This window comes from Mesoplodon bidens (assembly GCF_964165515.1).
Source record: "Mesoplodon bidens genome assembly, chromosome: 18".
Taxonomy (NCBI): domain Eukaryota; kingdom Metazoa; phylum Chordata; class Mammalia; order Artiodactyla; family Ziphiidae; genus Mesoplodon; species Mesoplodon bidens.
This window is the reverse complement of record NC_138175.1, coordinates 4,705,823-4,712,736: the sequence shown is the minus strand read 5'-3', so window position 1 is coordinate 4,712,736 and position 6,914 is coordinate 4,705,823.

Here is a 6,914-nt window from a genome sequence, read left to right as displayed (position 1 = left end):
AAAATGAGAATGTCTACAGCTAAAAAGGAAGCCCGGTCCTTTTCCTGACACTAGAATAGAGGCTGCCCATCAGGGGTGTTCAGGAAGGAGGGGAACCCCCTACCTGGGTTCAAATCCCTGCTCTGAAGCTGGGCCACCCTATTCAGTGATGCAACCTCTCTGATCCCCAGCTCCTGCCCTAGACAATGGGGATGACAATAGTACACTCCAAATAAGCTTGTCCTGGGGACGAAGTATGATAATTCATGTGACACTCTGGCCAGAGTAAGTGCTCAACAAGTGTTAGTGAGTTTTCAATAAATGGGTCGTTTAAGTTGTAAAACTCTATGGTTTCCCAGTCAGTCTGGCTGCTCCTCAGAAAGTTATAGAGTTACTGTATGATCCAGCCATTCTACTTATGCACCCAAGAGAAACGAAAACTTAGGTACACACAAAAACTTGCACACGAACGTGCATAGCAGCACTATTCACAGCATCCAAAAAGTGGAAACAACCCAAATGTCCATCAACAGATGTGTGGATAAGCAAAACGTGGTCCTCCACAAAATGGAATAGTATATTGGCCATAAGAAGGGATGAAGCATGGACACAGGCTGCAACGTGGATGAACCTTGAAAACATTATGCTCGGGTGAAAGAAGCCAGACACGGAAGAGCACAGCTTGTAGGATTCCATGTATACGAAACGTCCAGAAGAAAATCCATAGAGACAGAGAGCAGATTAGTGGTTGCTGGGGCTGGGATGGGGGTGGGGGGATCGGAGGGGATGGCTAAGAGTACAGGGATTCTTTTAGGGGTGATGGAATATTCTAGAAGTCATTGTACTGATGGTTGCAAGACTCTGAATATGCTAAAACCCACCCAGTTGTGTACTTTAAAAGGGTGAATCGTGTGGCCTGTGAATTATATCCCAAAAAGAGCTCCTTTAAAAAAACCCACGTTTTCCCCATGAGACGCCCTAAAGCTATTTTTTTTTTTATTGTTAATGAGGGGCGGGGAGGGAAAGAGTGACCTGTGAACATTTTGATTTTTTCCCAAATTGACCCCTAAGCAAAAAAGTTTAGAAAAGGTACCTGAGTTCAATTTCATCTCCAAGTTAGGGCTCTGTCCTGCAGCCCCTCCTTCAAGGTCAGCCCTTCATAACACAGCAAAGTAGAGCAGCCCATCAAATTGTGGGTTGTTGTTTTTTTTTTTTAAGGCTACAGACTTTCCAGCTGGATTTTGTCTGAAAACATCATACAGTCCCTGAGGTGGGTTAAGCCCCTAAGATCTTTGGGGGCTTGGGGCTAAATTATCAGCAGAAAAATTGCAGCATCTCCAGGCCCAGGGAGCCAGGCTCTGTGTCTACAGCTGTCCTTGCAGGCAGCTGCCCGGGAGGCCTGCCCTGGCCTTATCTCCAGGAGGAAATGTCCCCACCCTGCTCCAAATGTTTGTCCAGAAGGATAGGGCCAAGCAGAGTCCCACATCCCCAGCCAGAAAGTCTCCCCCCACCCGACTCTGGAGGAGGAGAGTCACCAGGGAATGGATGGGGCTCCTGGCACGTGTGCTTCCCACGGGGACTGAAGGATCCTGTCCGCAGTCTCCCCTCCGGCTCAGATCACCCCACACCTTCCCATCACCGTCTCACGACTTCAGTTTCAGGGCTGGGGGTGGCCCTAAGGTCTCAGAGCCTGCCCCTACCCCCAGTACAAACGTGTCACTTCTCCTAAGTCCCCCACACCCCAGGGCCTTTGCACAGGCTGTCATGGGAAGGTTCCACCAGGTGCCAGCTCTGTGCCCTTGGACAGTCACTCCCTCCCGGGCCTCGGATCCTCACTGGTCATTTGAGGAGCTTCCTCCAGGACTGCTCTTTCCCTAGAGTCAGACTGCTAACTGCCCGCTCATCCTTCCAGCTGCATCTCCCCTCCTGATGTTGGAACCTTCTAGAATGTCCTGGCACTCTCAGGTTCCTAGGCCCATCTGTGATGGTCTGGTGGCCTGTTTGCTTCTTGGCCACACTGACAACACCTGGAGGGCAGGGCTTACGGGACGGTCCCCCTTGCATGTCCTGTTCCCCAGCCTAGCCTGTCACAGGCTTTCTACCGAAGTGTTTAAGGGAGTGAGTGAGTTTCCAAAATACTTCCTCTTCCACGATCTCACTGCGTCTTCCCCAGCACCTGGGCACAGGAAACAGGCTATTGCTCCATTTTACAGATGAGAAACGGAGTCTCTGGGCTCCCAGCCAGCCTGCTCCTCCTCCTCAGCTTCTCCCAGGTTTCCAAGACGGTGGGAGAGGGCGAGGGTGGTGCTGTCCACGGCCCCTCTGTGGCCCGTACGGCTCCTTGAAAGGATGCTGTTTCGGCAAAGCCTCCCGGCCCGGCCAGAGCAAGAGGTCACGTGTCCTCTGGCAGAGAAGAACCGTCCTTTGGGCCGGGCTGTGTGCGTGCTGAGTCATCACTCCCGGCCCCGGAGTCCCTCTGCCCCCCGCCCAGCTGCCGACCCCCAGTGCCAGCGCCGTTTCTCTTCCCATCGGGAAAGAGAGCCGTGGCCTTAGGGGACCCCGAGGGCCACCCTTCTGGAAGCAAACATGGACAAGCTATTCCGGCTGGCGGAGGACATGGTCCTCTGCAGGCGGTGGAGCAGCTGGAGACTGTGCCCGGCCAGGCCGGGGCCCAGCCCCCCCTCCTCTGCCTCCCAGTAAGGTGACCTTGGCAAAGCACCAGACCTCTCCACCCATTTCCTTCCTGCAGCAGGGGCGGGGGGTGCGTAATAACACCCACTCTTATTCTGAAGGATGGTCATGAAGTTTAAAGGTCATGTAGGCCAGCGAGTGTTGGGCAGAGTGCCCAGCACACAGGAAACCCTCGGTGAATATCACTTATTTGTAAAAAGGTTGCTTATTTGTAGAAATCATCAGGAATCCTCAAGGAACAGTCAGAGTACAAGCGAACTGGTTTTGGAGTCAGGATAGAGGGCTCCTCAGTGAGTGGGGGCCAGGAGCTGTGGTCCCGCCGGACGCTGGGCTTGCTGAGGCCAGGGTGAGAGTGGACACTGGGAGTCGGGGAGACGGAGCCTGGCCTTGGGGGCTCAGTGAGACCAGCCACTCTGTTAGAGAACAGGGAGGAAGGAAAAGGGGTATCTAGCGCTACTGCAGTGACCGCTGGATTGGATGCCCTCGAATGCTCTCTCAAAGTTCCCTGGTAGTTGCGAGGCAGAGGCTGACGGGTTCTTTGAGGACTTGCTGGGCCCCATGGGGCCCGCGATTTATCCAGGTTACATATGATTGTCATTGGGCAGCGGAAGTTAAGTCTGTGCTTGGTAGAGGATGGCTCCAAAAAGAGGTAGAGGATGGCTCCGAAAAGAGGCCTCTTGAGGCCACTGAAGGCCTGGTCTAAGAGCAGGGCCTGCGGGAGCAATAAAGAGCCCCGGGCTCTGTGGACACAAACCAGAAGGACCCAGCTGAGCTGCAGGGCTGTTTCTCCCTAGCACAGTCTCCTACGGCTGCTGTTAGCAAACTGTCGCAGACCCAACACCTTAATTAAAACCATGTAAATGTATTCTCTTAACCGTTCTGGAGGCCGGAAGTCTGAAATGAGTCTTACAGGTAAAAATCAGGGTGTGGGCAGGGCTTCTCTTTCTGGATACTCCAGCGTCGGGGGGAATCTGTTTCCGGGCCTTTTCCAGCTTCTAGAGGCGCCCGCATCCCTTGGCTCGTGGCCCCCTCCTCCAGCCTCAGTGCTCATCCCTCCAGCCTCTGCTTCTGTCCTCACATCTCCTTTCTCTGACTCAGACCCTCCTGCTTCACTCTTATGAGGACCCTTGTGATGACATTGGGCCCATGGGATAACCCAAGATAATCTCCCCATCTCCAGGTCCTTAATCACATCTGCAAAGTCCCCTTTGTCGTATAAGGTCACACAGTCACAGGTACTGGGGATTGGAGCATGCACATCTTTGGGGGCCACTGTTCCACTGACCACACACTCTGTACGCACATAGTTGGGGCAGGCAGCCTCTGCCTCATGAGGCTGTTGGAATATCATCCACACAACTTCAAGTCTAGGGTTTTAATGTAACAACTTCTCTTCCTATAGATGTCACCAATATCCATCCCCTTTCTTCCTTTAACGGTAGAACGCCTCAGCCTTCACTGGGCTTAAGACTGTTCATTTCCCAGCCTCCTCTGCAGCTAGAAATGATCGCATGGCTCTGTGTGGCCAACAGAATGGGAGCAGAAGCATTATGTGCCACTGCTGGACTGCACCCTTCAAAAGAATGGGCATGGGCTCCCTTTGCCTCTTCCCTCTTCCCACTCTCTGGGATGTAGACACGATGGCAGGGGCTGGAGCAACCACTTTGGATCCAGAGATAAAAACTATGTGTTGAAGCTCACAAAACTGCCCTCCTAGCGGTCACCTCCCTCTGGACTGTGAGACAAATATCTTATATTGTTTAAGCCAGCGTATCAGGGGGCCTCTTTGTCACAGCAGCGTACACGGTACCCTGACTCAGACCCATGGGCCTGTTTATCTGAGAGGCTGCTTTGCTCTGCCCACTGCTGAGGACGCCAAGGGCCCCGCCACCTCTCTCCTAGACCTCACCCCTGCTGAGCTGGTAGAAGCTGCAGGCAAGGTTATTACATTCTTCCTATCTTGGGCAGAGAGGGGAGACTTTCCCAATGTGCAGGCTCAAAGCCCTGGCCATGGACCAGCGGCCTCAGCATCACCTGGGAGCTTGTTAGAAATGCAGAGGCCCTGGCTCCAACCCAAACCTTATGCGTCAGACTCTGCATTTAACACGACCCGCAGCTGATGGGTGTGCAGCTGCTGTTTGCAAAGCTCTGGTCTCAGCTCTTCAGGTTTTGTACATGTCCGTGCTGAGACCCCTCCCGCTCCAGGTGAGTGGATATCAAGCTGTCCCCTGAATCCCTAGGGTTGTCCAAGGGCCTAGATCCCTCACCCTTGCTTTAATGAAAGCAAAACCACATTTTTGGTTTTATGTGATGGGGTTCTGCATAGACTAATTTTCTAAAGAGAAGAAGTAATTAAGTCCTGGTTCTGGGCCATGCCTCCTCTGATGACAACTGTGGGGATTGCTGGGGGCTCACAGGGCACAAGGCAGCAGGGGTGGCAGCCAAAGACAAGTATCAGGAACCCCCTCTGTCTCTCGGGCGTCTATACGACATTTCCCCAATTTCCTTTGGAGGAAGCGATCTCCATGGGTGGAAAGGCCTGGAGTCTCATCTCCAGGTGCATTTGAGACCATTCATTCTACTTCATGTTGTTTTAGATCATTTTTGTTCATTTATTAGTGGATAGGTGTTTACTAAGTGCCAGGCACTGTTCTGTGCAGTAGGAATACTGCACTGATCGTACCTAACAAACTTCCTTCATGGAGGTTACATTTTACTATGAGTGTCTCTGGGGAAAAGATTTCCAGGCAAAGGGAGCAGCCAGTGCAAAGGCCCTGAGGTCAGAGGTGCCGGGTGGGTTTGCAGAACGTCGTGGCTGGTTGGCGTGTTGTGGCTGGTGGGTAAGGGAAGACAGCAGGAAGGATGTGGGGAGGTGTGGCAGTCATAGATTTACGGGGGTGACTGGCCTGGTGGAGCAGATAATGCTTGATGTCCTCTGCCCTTGTCCCCTCTGAACTCGCCATCGTGATTCATGCCAACAGCTTCTTACCTGCAGTGCCCTAACCAAGGGCTTTCTCTGGCCACAGGAGCAAGCTCGGGGTGTAGCAGGGGTCCCCAGAAGGGCCAGAGAGTAGGGTGACCCACTTGTGTCTGGCTTTAGCACTGAAAGCCCCAGAGCCCAGAAAACCCTCAGTCCCAGGCAGACCGGGGCAGGTGGTCACCTTGTAGAGGAGTTAACGTCCAGGGAGCAGCCCTCAAGCAAGGAAGGACGAGGATGGTATATAAACCCCAGGTCCTGCCCCTCCCATGGGACAACTCAGCACCACGCCCCAAGTCGTGGGGTCCCCAGCAGGCTGCCCTCTCAGGACCGCTCTCTTTATCATCTTTCCCCTGCCCGCCTCCCTCCGGCACCTCCTCACTTGTGCTTCCTGGGAGCACCTCCCCACCGTGCTATTTGTACCAAATCCTTGTCTCAGGCTCTGCGTTCAGAGAACTCAATGTAAAACACAAGGCAGAGGGGCTTCATAGATATTCATTAGAATATGGGGTGGAGCTGTAGTTGCCCTGACTTGCATGCAAGGTTCTTGGAATTTGCGGGGGTGTCCCCATCCTGAGGCACCTCCGGCCTGTGCTAAGCCTGGCTTTGAGTCAGAGTGGACATCACAGCTGAAAGGCCAAAACACAGGGTACCTCCCAGACTCTTAGGTCATCGCAGCTGCCCTGCCGTGGCCTCCTCCCCTGCCGACCCGTCAGCTGCCCCTCCCGACAGGAGGCAGCCAAGGTCACAGGCAAGAATGAATGGTCTGTGTCCTCGGCCGCAGCCTGGGTCACTGCCTGGAACCCCTGGGCTCCCCAAGGCCCGGTCAGCATCCCTGTGCTGACCCTGGCCTGCCGCCAGCTTGGTGGGAACCCAGGGGCTGTGTGGGGTTGCTGGCCCCGGCCTGCACTTGTTCCTTCTCTCCCTCACTTGGCTCTGCCAGTGCTGACCTTGAATCATTGCCTTGGCCTCCAGCCCCTGGCCTCTCTCTTCCTCTTTCCACGGGGAGCCCAGATGTGCTGATGGACTTACCGGATGGCAGTAGCCCTTCCCTGTGCTCTGACCTGTGGGGCCTTTGGTCCAGCCGGCAGCTGTGGGCCAGTGTAGACTTCCTGGGCCAAAGTCAGGGGGTTCCCCTCACATCGCAACCCACAGAATGGTGGCTGCTCTGGAGCTGTGCAAGGTGGCGAGCCGCCCTGCCCTCCTGCAGCCCCCATCCACACACTCATGGCAAAATCCAAGCCCCCTTCCAGACTGCCCCGGACCC